Below are 12,299 nucleotides of genomic sequence, written 5' to 3' on the forward strand. Positions count from 1 at the left end.
TAAAATGGCCTCCGACTTCAAGCTTGCCTGTCTACAGTCAGAGTGATGCTATCAAATGTAAGTCAGGTCATGTCACTCCTCTGCTCAGAACCTTTCAATGGCTCCCACCTTGTTCAGATTCAAACTACAATTCTCACCGCGGCCTGCAGGGGCCGCCAGACCTGCCTTTCTCTCTGTCTCTGACCTCACTCATCTCCTGCCACTCTTCCCCACCCCCTCCCACCTCCCCCACTCCCCCACCCCCCTACCCCGCTGCCTCACTGGTCCCCATGCTCCTCCTCACGCAACCAGGCAACTCCTGGCTCCTCGGCTCACATGCCCTTCTTTCCCCAAGATGTTCCCGGAGCTGGCTGCCTCCCTTCAATTTAGTGTCTTCAATGTGAGCTTCCCCAGCCACCATCAGTATAATCGCAAGAAACCTCTCTCCAAATATTCTTTTCCCTTACCCTGTCTTTTTCCCAAAAAAACTTCAACGTCTTGCACTCTATATTATTTATTGGTTTATTATGTATATTTTAATTGTTTTACTTTGCTAAAATAAATGCAAGTCCCACAAAAGCAGACATTTTTAAAAAATATATTTTATTGATTTTAGAGAGGAAGGGAGAGGGAGGGAGAGAGATAGAAACATGAATGATGAGAGAGAATCATTGATTGGCTGCCTCCTGCACGCCCCCTACTGGGGATCGAGCCCGAAACCCGGGCATGTGCCCTTGTCCGGAATCGAACCTGGGACCCCTCAGTCCGCAGGCTGACGCTCTATCCATTGAGCCAAACCAGCTTAGGGCTAAAAGCAGACATTTTTAAAATCTATTTTGTTCACTGATAAATCCCAAGCTCTAACCACATAGAGTTTACTCAATACAGATGTGATGAATAAATTAATGTATCCATCAATGAAACCATACCTTTGTAAACGCTGCCTTCAACCTGGCCCTTTCTACATGGCACACCTCTGTTCCACTTTCAAAACCAGCTAATAACTTCTGAAAAGTCTTTTCTGATTTTCCCAAACTGCTTCCCCTTGCCCTCCTGTGGGGCCTCTTATAGCACACACCATTGTACACTAATGATGTGTTTACATGTGTTTACTTCCCTTGCTAAACTGTAAAGGAGATAGAGTATCTAATTCGCCTTTGTAATCCTAGCCTATCGCCTTATCTCGCTTGCATATTGCAGGTTTTCAACAATGAAACAGAAAACTCTACTTACTGTGCTTGGTACTGGACTAATAAACAGAATTTAGTGGCAGTTGGCCACAGAGGGAGATGCGGGTCTGGGACTCCTTTTCTGAAGTCCTGTAGGTTGAGGCTGCTACAAAGCTGATGCCAACTGAGTCAGCCTTTACCTCTGAAACAGAGATTTTGGTCCCGGGTGGGCAGCCCTTCTCTACTTCGTAAAGTTCATGCAGGTTGCCTTTGCATCAGGCTGAGGCGGGGAGAATGAGAGGGTGGGCAGTAGAAGATCCTTCATAGAAGACCTAGCCTGAAATCCTTAGGAATTGATCAACCTAACTCCCTCTTTCTTCACCAAGCCTGGGTTTCAGGATTTAATCCTGAGCAGAGCTGAAAGAAGCCCCTCACTGTAGGTATATAGCACCACACTTTTCCTTATAGGGTTTACCCATGCAATCTTTGGATGGGTTTTTATAAGAATTACGTATTGGACTTCTTGCATAAAGTAAGAAAGGTTTTTAAGCATTCTGGTATTGTCAAATCCAAAAACAATTAAAATACGTTTATGTGGTTTTTAATTATAGCCTACTTGTTAAAATAGCTACTGTTTCTCCTAGCCGGCATGGCTCAGTGGTTGAGCATCAACCTATGAACCAGGAGGTCACTGTTCCATTCCTGGTCAGGGCACATGCCCGGGTTGTGGTCTCCATCCCCAATAGGGGGCGTGCAGGAGGCAGCCTAACAATGAGTCCTCTCATCATTGATGTTTCTATCTCTTTCTCCCTCTCCCCTCCTCTCTGAAATCAATAAAAATATCTTTTTTAAAATAGCTATTTTTCCCCCTAAGGACAGCCAGCGTTTTCACCTTGGTGTCCTCTCACTCTGAGTCTCAAGAGAATGGAGAACATAATAGAATGATTGAATAAATATATTTTTGAAGTAACAGTGAATTGTAAGGCAATGGTAGAAAAGTGATTACCAATTTTTAATGATCTTCAGAGGGACCATTAAAAAGAAAGCCATGTGCCGAAACCTGTTTGGCTCAGTGGATAGAGCGTCGGCCTGTGGACTGAAAGGTCCCAGGTTCGATTCCGGTCAAGGGCATGTACCTTGGTTGTGGGCACATCCCCAGTAGGGGGTGTGCAAGAGGCAGCTGATAGATGTTTCTCTCTCATCGATGTTTCTAACTCTCTATCCCTCTCTCTTCCTCTCTGTAATAAAAAATCAATAAAATATAATTTTAAAAAAAGAATAAAAAGAAAGCCATGTAGCCGAAACCGGTTTGGCTCAGTGGATAGAGCGTCGGCCTGCGGACTCAAGGGTCCCAGGTTCAATTCCGGTCAAGGGCATGTACCTTGGTTGCGGGCACATAACCAGTAGGGGGTGTGCAGGAGGCAGCTGATAGATGTTTCTCTCTCATCAATGTTTCTAACTCTCCATCCCTCTCTCTTCCTCTCTGTAAAAAAATCAATAAAATATATTTTAAAAAAGAAAGAAAGAAAGAAAGAAAGCCATGTAAACCCAGGATTGGTTTTAAAAAAAGGGTGAGGGAAGTAATGTCAGTCAAACAAATATTAAGTCAGGAGTGATATTTTTAAAATATATATTTTTTTATTGATTTTGGAGAGGAAGGGAGAAGGAGATAGAAACATCAATGATGAGAGAGGGTGGCGGAGTAAATAGATGATACGCAGATATGCTCCCAAGACCAAACTGGAATTACAACTAAAATACAAAAAATATCCTGAATAATCAACTGAAGACTAGCTGGAGAGAACCCTGATAACCAAGGATGGAAAGTGGAGACCTCATAGAGACTGGTAGGAAGGGTGGAGGCACAAAAGAGCTTGGGAGGCTCCCACAGACAACAGCTGAAGTTCTGGAGACTTATCTCAGCTGTGGGGGGTCTGTCACTGAGAACTCTGGGGTCTAATCCCCAAGCTGGGCCCTCCAGAAGAGCGCTCCAGAACTGAGAAAGGTGCCCACATAACATTGGCTATGAAAAGCAGAAGGGTGCCTGGCCAGCCTGGCTCAGTGGTTGAGCATCAACCTATGAACCAGGAGGTCACAGTTTGATTCCTAGTTGGCACATGCCCAGGTTGTGGGCTCCATCCTCAGTGGGGGACATGCAGAAGGCAGCCGATCAAGGATTCTCTCTCATCATTGATGTTTCTATCTCTCTCCTCCTCTCCCTTCCTCTCTGAAATCAATAAAAACATATTTTTTAAAGTATTAAAAAAGAAAAAGAAAAACAGCAGGGTTGCTGTCTGCCAGGAAGAGACAGCTTGAAATGCAGGCATCCTCTCAAAGGGCCAATGCACAACATTTCGTGTGCAGCCACTCACCTTGGGTTCCTGCAGAAGGAGTGCAGAATGAACTAGAGCTGTGTGAGCAGAAGTCAGGGTTGGGGACTCTGGGGTTAGAACTCAGAAGGCAGACACCCTGGTTGCCTGTACTGAGTTGTTCCTTCATGCTGAAGAGGTCATTTTTCTCAGGCAGACCTTTGCTATCCAGGTAGTTTTTGCCTCAGCGGGAAGGAGAGGGGTGGCGGGGGGGGGGGGGGGGGTGCGGCGGGGAGGACAATTGACCCACCCTGTTGAGTTTCTGAGGCCCATTTCTGAGAATAACAATTAGTCTCCAGGTAGAAGTAATTGCCCCACCCTTTTGGAAAACCTCTCATCCTACCTGTGGACCACTGCCTGAGGCTACTCAAGACTAAAACCAGAGATTAAAAATGGCAGCAGAGTAAGTGGACGCTGCACAGACATGCTCCCAGGAACAAACTGGAATTACAACTAAAATACAGGAAAACTTTCTGAATAATCAAAGGCAAACTTGCTGGAAAGAACTGTGATAACAGAGGACCTAAAGTGGAGACCGCACAGAGACTGGTAGGAGGGTAAAGGCAAGAAAGGGCTGGCAGGGCTCCCAAAGACAGCAGCTGAAGTTTGGGAGAGATATCTCAGCTGTGGGGGGTTGCCGCTGAGAACTCTAGGATCTAATTCCCAAGCTGGGCCTCCCAGCAGAGATCACCAGAAATGAGAAGGGTACCCACATAACATCTGGCTGTGAAAAGCAGTGGGGTTGCTGTCTGCCAGGGAGAGACAGCTGGAAATTCAGGTACCCTCTTAAAGGGCCAACTCTCAAAATTCCCTGTGGAGCCACCCAACTTGTGCTCCAGCAGAGGGAGGGCAGAGTAGACTGGAGCTGTGTGAGCAAAAGCCAAGATTGGGAACCTCAGGGGTTAGAGCTCAGAAGGCAGACACCGCTGGTTTCCTGTGCTGAGTCATTCCCTCACACAGCAGAGGACATCTTTCCCATACAGACATTTGCTATACAGAAGGCCCTGCCAGGGGAAAAGACAGCTGACCCACTCTATTGGAAAACACTTTGCCCCACGGTGCGGAGTTCCTAAAACTAACAATTAGCCTCCAGGCAGAAGCAACTGCCCCACCCTGTTGAAAAAAACTCTCACCACACCTGAAGATGATTGAGAGCAATTCAAGTCAGAACCCTATCAGTCTGTAGGAGAGGCAGTCTCTGGAGGCTTTGAGTCTTTGCCTGATCTAATTAGTCAGAAACAGTGTTTAATAGTGTCCTGCTCTAGAGATTGAGAGGCATAACAGATCTACCTAATACATAGTCACAAACCCAAACAGGCATCCAAAATGAGGAGATAAAGAAACAACCCCCAAATGAAAGTACAAGAGAATTCTCCAGAAGAAGAGATAAATGAAACAGAGATAAGAAACTTATCTCGCTGAGACCGGTTTGGCTCAGTGGATAGAGCGTCGGTCTGCGGACTAGAAGGTCCCGGGTTCGATTCCGGTCAAAGGGCATGTACCTTGGTTGCGGGCATATCCCCAGTGGGGGGTGTGCAGGAGGCAGCTGATCGATGTTTCTCTCTCATCGATGTTTCTAACTCTCTGTCCCTCTCTCTTCCTCTCTGTAAAAAATCAATAAAATATATTTAAAAAAAAAAAAAAAAAGAAACTTATCTGGCCGAAACCGGTTTGGCTCAGTGGATTGAGCATCGGCCTGCAGACTCAAGGGTCCCAGGTTCAATTCCGGTCAAGGGCATGTACCTTGGTTGCGGGCACATCCCCAGTAGGGGGTGTGCAAGAGGCAGCTGATTGATGTTTCTCTCTCATCGATGTTTCTAACTCTCTATCCCTCTCTCTTCCTCTCTGTAAAAAATCAATAAAATATATATATATATATATATATATATATATATATATATATATATAAAGAAACTTATCTGAAACAGAGTTCAGAGTAATGATGGTAAAGATGCTCAACAGATGAGAAAAGATATAGTAACTATGAAAACAGAAATAGAGAATGACATAACAATAATAAAGAACACATTGGAAGAAATACACAGCAGATTAGGAGAAGCTAAGGATCAGATTAGTGAATTAGAAGACAGGATTGAAAGAATCACTCAATCAGAGAACCAAAAATAAAAAAAACAATTAAAAAGCAGGAGGACAGCTTAAGGGAGTTGTGAGACAATGTGAAATGTAACAATATTAAAGCAGGTGTGCCAGAAGAGGCAGAAAGAGAGAAAGGCATAGAGAATGTGTTTGAAGAAATAACGGCAGAAAATTTCCCGAACCTGGTGAAAGAAAAAGTCACACAAGTTCAGGAGGCACAGAAAACCCCAACCAAGAAGAACCCAAACAGGCCCACACCCCAACACATCATAATTAAATTGCCAAAAATTAAAGACAAAGAGAGAATCTTAAAGGCAGCAAGTGAAAAGCAAACTGTTACCTACAAAGGAGCTCCCATAAGACTGACACACGATTTCTCATCAGAATCTCTACAGGCCAGAAGAAGTGGCATGACATTCTCAAGGTAATGAAAAGCAAGGGTCTGAAACCAAGATTACTATATCCAGGAAGGCTATCATTCAAAAGAGACGGGCAAATAAAGAGCTTCACGAACAAAAAAAGGCTAAAGGAGTTCATCACCACCAAGCCAGCATTACAAAAAATGCCAAAGGGACTATTGTAATGAGAAGATGAAACAGAGAGAAACCTAGGCATACAGAATTAAAATGGCATAAATAAGTACTTATCAATAATAACCCTAAATGTAAATGGATTAAATGTTTCAATCGAAAGGCATAGCGTAGTTGAATGAATAGAAAAACATGACCCAAATATATACTATCTACAAGAGACCCACCTCAGAACAAAAGATACACATAGGATGAGAGTGAAGGGATAGAAAAAAATTTTCCATGCTAATGGAAAAGAAAAGAAACGGGAGTAGCAATACTCATATCCAACAAAAAAGACTTCAAAATGAAGGCCATCACAAGACACAACAAAGGTCACTACATAATAATACTAAAGGATCGATCCAGCAAGAGGATATAACCCTCGTAAATAATACAGGAGCACCTAAATATATATATTTTAAAAACTTCTAGAGGACTTTAAGGGAGATATTAACAACAATACAGTCATAATAGGGGACTTTAACACCCCGCTGACTTCAATGGATAGATCTTCCAAACAAAACATAAACAAGGAAACAGTGAATCTAAAGGACACACTGGATCAGATGGATTTAATTGACATTTATAGAACATTTTACCTCAAAGCTACAGAATATACATTCTTCTCAAGATCACATGATCATTCACAAAGATAGACCACATGTTAAGACACAAAACAAGTCTCTACAAGTTCAAGAAGATTGAAATCATATCAAGCATCTTCTCAGATCACAGTGGAATGAAATTAGAACTCAACTACAGTAAAAGCACCCAAAACGTTCAAACACATGGAGGGTAAATAGCTTGTTATTAAACAATGAATGGGTTGCCAATGAGATCAAGAAAGAAATAAAATGTGGGGCGGCCGCGGCCATGGCAGAACACAGGCTGGGCAGCTCATGGCCCACCCCAGCCTCTGCCGTGGGGAGCGGGGACACCAGCAGAAGTGGGGGCGCCAGCATACAGACCTTGGGTGGTCTGAACCTGCCTAACACCATCTCTTGGCCTGGCAGACATCAGCTGGTCGTCCTTCAGGGTCTACCGAATCCGGAGCCAGTATTTCTTTGGTCCATCATCAGCCTGGACAATGCAGACTCCACTCACCAGTCCTGTGCCTGTGTGCCAGCTCTCCTGGGGCCCCGAGGGCTTGAGCAGAGACTTTGCCCCTGATGGATGTAGGGCCCCTCTGAAGCCAGAGGTTCCTGAAACCCCAGAGTCTCCTGTAGTTCATGAATGTCAGGAATCCCAGGAACAGCAGGCCTGAGCCATCCTCCAGGAATGCTACTTCCGCAGCCTGCTGGCCATAGTGGGTTGCCAGGTTAGCTTCACCTCGCATGAGGGTGTGCACGTGACCACCCACTTCGGAGCCACCGTCATGGACATGGCCAACTTCTATGTGTTGCAGCTGCAGACTCCAATAGGTGTGCAGGCTGAAGCACTGCTTGGTGTAGTGACATTATTGCATACACCTTCAAGCTATAAAGACATTATTGTGGTCACCTTCTGCCTTAGACCTAGCCACAAATTCCCAGGCTTCCAACAGTTCCAGATCTCTAAGCCTCATAGAGTTCAGAATTCCCTTGGAGTTTTGAGCCAAGCTCCCAGCAACTAACTTCTTCAGATCTCCAATGTCTAGTAAGTAAAATTCTGCAACCTCACAAGTTCTAGATCCCATTGAAAGGAATGCTCTATCTCACAGAACTTTAAACTGTACAGAAAGTTCCTGAAGACTGGAGGTGGGGTGGGGTAGGAAAGGGGGCAGTGGGAATAAAGGAAGGCAAATTGCAAAAAAAGAAAAAAGAAAGAAAGAAAAAGAGAAAGAAAGTAAGAAAAGAGAAGAAAGAAAAAACTGCCTGGAAACAAATGAAAATAAACACACAACAACCCCAAGTCTCTGTGACACAGCAAAAGCAGTCCTGAGAGGGAAGTTCATAGCACTACAAAGAGAACAGTGAGAAAAGCCCAAAGTAGACGGAAGGAAATAATAAAGATTAGCGCTAAAATAAGTAACATAGAGACTAAAAAATTTTCCAAAAAATCAATAAAACCAAGAGCTGGTTCTTTGAAAGGATAAACAAAACTGACTCATCAAGAAACAAATAGAGAGGACCCAAATAAATAAAATCAGAAATGAAAGCAGAGAAGTAACCACCGACACCACAAAAAGACAAAGGATTATAAGAAAATACTATGAACTATATGCCAACAAGCTGGACAATGTGGACAAAATGGACAAATTCCTACAAAAATACAATCTCCCAAAACTGAATCAGGAAGAATCAGAAAATCTGAATAGGCCAATAACAACTTATGAAGTAGAAACAGTAATCAAAACACTCCCAGCAAACAAAGGCCTAAGTCTGGATGGCTTCACAGAGGAATTTTACCAAGCATTCAAAGAGGAACACTTGTACTCCTCAAACTGTTCCAAAAAATCCAAGAGGAAGAAACACTTCCAAACTCTTTTTATGAGGCCAGCATTATCCTAATTCCAAAACCAGATAAAGACACTACAAGAAAGAAAATTATAGGCCAATATCCCTGATAAACATAGATGCTAAAATCCTCAACAGAATTTTAGCAAATCGGATCCAGCAATATATTAAAAAGATCATACACCATGACCATGTGGGATTTATCCCAGGGATGCAAGGCTGGTACAATATTCGCAAATCAATAAACATGATACATCACATAAACAAATTGAAAGTCAAAAGTCACATGATCATATCAATAGATGCAGAAAAAGCATTTGACAAAATCCAACACCCAATTTTGATCAAAACTCTCAGCAAAGTGGGAATACAGTGATCGTATCTCAACATAATAAAGGCCATATATGACAAACATACAGTCAAAATCATACTCAGTGGGCAAAAACTAAAACCATTCCCCCTAAAAACAGAAACAAGACAGGGATGCCCACTTTCACCACTCTTATTCAACATAGTACTGGAAGTCCTAGACACAGCGATCAGACAAGAAGAAGAAATAAAAGGCATCCAAATTGGAAAGGAGAAAGTAAAACTCTCATTATTTGCAGATGACAAGATATTATACATAGAAAACCCTAAAGACTCCACCAAAAAACTACTAGACTTAATAAATGAATTTGGCAATGTAGCAGGATACAAAATCAACACCCAGAAATCTATGGATTTTTTTGTATGCCAATATTAATTTTCAGAAAGAGAAACTAAATGGACAATCCCATTTACCATTTCAACAAAAAAATTAAAATACATAGGAATAAACTTAACCAAGAAGGCAAAAGATCTCTATTCAGAAAATTACAGGATGTTGAGGAAAGAAATAGAAGATATAAACAAGTGGAAGAATATACCATGTTCATGGATTGGTAGAATCAACATCATTAAAATGTCCATACTACCCAAGGCAATATACAAATTCAATGCAATCTCTATTAAAATAACAGTGGCATATTTCACAGATCTAGAACAAATACTCCAAAAATTTATATGGAACCAAAAAAGACCCTGAATAGCTGTAGCAATCTTGAAAAAGAAGAACAAAGTTGGAGGAATCAGAATATCAGATTTCAAGTTATACTACAAGGCCACCGTAATCAAAACAGCCTGTTACCGGCACAAGAACAGGCATATAGAATAATGGAACAGGACAGAGACCCCAGAAATCGACCCAAGACATTACGATCAATTAATATTTGACAAAAGAGGCAAGAGCATACAATGGAGTCAAGATAGTCTCTTCAATAAATGGTGTTGAGAAAATTGGACAGACACATGCAAAAAAAATAAATTAAACTACACCACCAACTTACACCATACACAACAATAAACTCAAAGTGCATAAAAGACTTAAACGTAAGTAGTGAAACCATAAAAATCCTAAAAGAAACTATAGGCAGCAAAAACTTAGAAATCTCTCAAGGCAATATGTTTACAGATAATCTCCTAGGGCAAAGAAAACTAAGGAGAAAATGAACAAATGAGACTACATCAAAATAAAAAGCTTCTGCACAACAAAAGAAACCAAAACCAAAAGGGAGCCCACTGTATGAGAGAACATATTTGGCAATGATACATCTGATAAAGGGTCAATATACAAAATATATAAGGAATGCATATAACTTAACAGAAGTAAAACAAACAATCCAATTTAAAAAATGGGCAAAGGACCTAAATAGACACTTCTCCAAAGAGGACATACAGATAGCCAAGAGACATGAAAAAATGATCCAAGTCCCTGATCATCAGAGAGATGTAAATTAAAACAACAATGAAGTATCACCTCACACCTGTCAGAATGGCTACCATCAACAACTCAACCAATGATAAGTGCTGGTGAGGATGTTGAGAAAAGGGAACCCTAGTACACTGCTAGTGGGAATGTAGACTGGTATAGCCACTATGGAAAACAGTATGGAGTTTCCTAAAAATTAAATATGGAACTGCCATTTGACACAGTGATCCCACTTCTAGGAATATATTTTAAGAAACCCAAAACACCAATCAGAAAGAATGTATGCACCCCTATGTGCATAGCAGCACAATTTACAATAGCTAAGATCTGAAAGCAGCCCAAGTGCCCATCAGCAGATGAGTGGATAAAAAAGCTGTGGTACATTTATACCACAGAATACTATGCAGCAGTAAGAAAGAAGGATCTCTTACCCTTTGAGACAGCATAGAGGGACCTGGAGAGTATCATGCTTAAGTGAAATAAGTCAGTCAGAGAAAGACAAGTATCACATGATGTCATTCATATGTGGAATCTAAGTAACAAAATAAACCAGTGAATGAAGTGGATCCAGAGACATGGAAGCATAGAAGAGTGTGGAATCTCAGAGGGAAGGCAGGGGAGGGTGGGTGGGTGGGGGCTAAGCAAGAAAAGACCTTGTATTCATATATGCATGGCCCATGGACACAGACAATGAGGCAGTGAGGACCTGGGGTGAGGGTGGGGGCAGGCTGGAGGGGGTCAATGGGGGAAATAGGGGGACATATGTAATACTTTCAAAATAAAGTGTATTTAAAAAAAAGACTGAAATCAATGAGTCTGTAGACAGAGGTGGGTTTCTGGAGGCTTTGAGTCTTTGCCTGTTCTAATTGGTTAGAAACAGCATTTGACACTGACCTGCACTAGAGATTGAGAGATGTAGCAGCTTTATCTAATACATAGTCACAAACCCAAACAGGCAGCCAAAATGGGGAGACAAAAGAATAACCCCCAAATGAAAGAACAAGAGAATTCTCCAGAAGAGCTCAATGAAATGGAGAGAAGAAATTAATCAAACATAGATTTCAGAGTAATGATGGCAAAGATGCTCAACAGCATGAGACAAAATATAGTAACTATGAAGAAAGACATAGCACTAATAAAGAACACGTTGGAAGGAATATAAAGCATATTAGGGGAAGCTGAGGATCAGATCAGTGAAATAGAAGACAAGGTTAAAAAAAATCATGCAATCAGAGAACTAAAAAGAAAAAAAACAATTAAAAAACAGGAGGACAATTATCAGCAAAGCCCGTTGCAGGAGGGCATACTATACAATTCTGTGTCCACAGATTGATGGTCTCCAAAGTCCTCCCTTTCTCTAGTGGCTGCTGAATTATTCACATCCTCAAGTGCTTTCTGAGCATGGATTGTAATTATTAAGTCCTTTCTGCAACACCCATTCTCTCTCACACCATAAAAGATCTTCTTCTCCATTGTCTTTCTCATTTGCATTTCATTTTCCTAATCATCACAGCTTTGTCTGCACTAAAGAGCACCCTGGACACTTTCTAGATAATTCTCTCTCACTTCCATGATGGGAGAGAGAAACAGCAGCTGACTTGCTTCAAAGATTCACTCTTTTAAAAAAAAATCATTGTTTCCTTAATGGAAAACACTTTCAATAAAGTTTCCTAAATATAAACAAACAAACAAACAAACAAAAAACACAGGAGGACAGCTTAAGGGAGCTGTGGGACAACATGAAATGTGACAATCCTCTCTAATAAAATGGCAATATGCAAATTAACCATCACTCTGCTACATAAGCCACACCCACCAGCCAAGCCACGCCCACCAGCCAATCGGGGCGAGTATGCAAATTAACCCCAATCCAAGATGGCTACAGCCAC

General features: G+C 41.8%; 1 pseudogene across 1 annotated transcript; it reads left to right on the forward strand.

Moving 5' to 3' along the window:
* Positions 1–7,273: 7,273 nt before the first annotated feature.
* On the forward strand, positions 7,274–7,783 carry LOC307108804 (gem-associated protein 7-like; annotated as a pseudogene). Its single transcript has one exon. The product of its transcript is annotated as a gem-associated protein 7-like (transcript).
* The last annotated feature ends 4,516 nt before the right edge of the window (positions 7,784–12,299 follow it).

Source organism: Cnephaeus nilssonii (assembly GCF_951640355.1).
Source record: "Cnephaeus nilssonii genome assembly, chromosome: 13".
NCBI lineage: Eukaryota > Metazoa > Chordata > Mammalia > Chiroptera > Vespertilionidae > Cnephaeus > Cnephaeus nilssonii.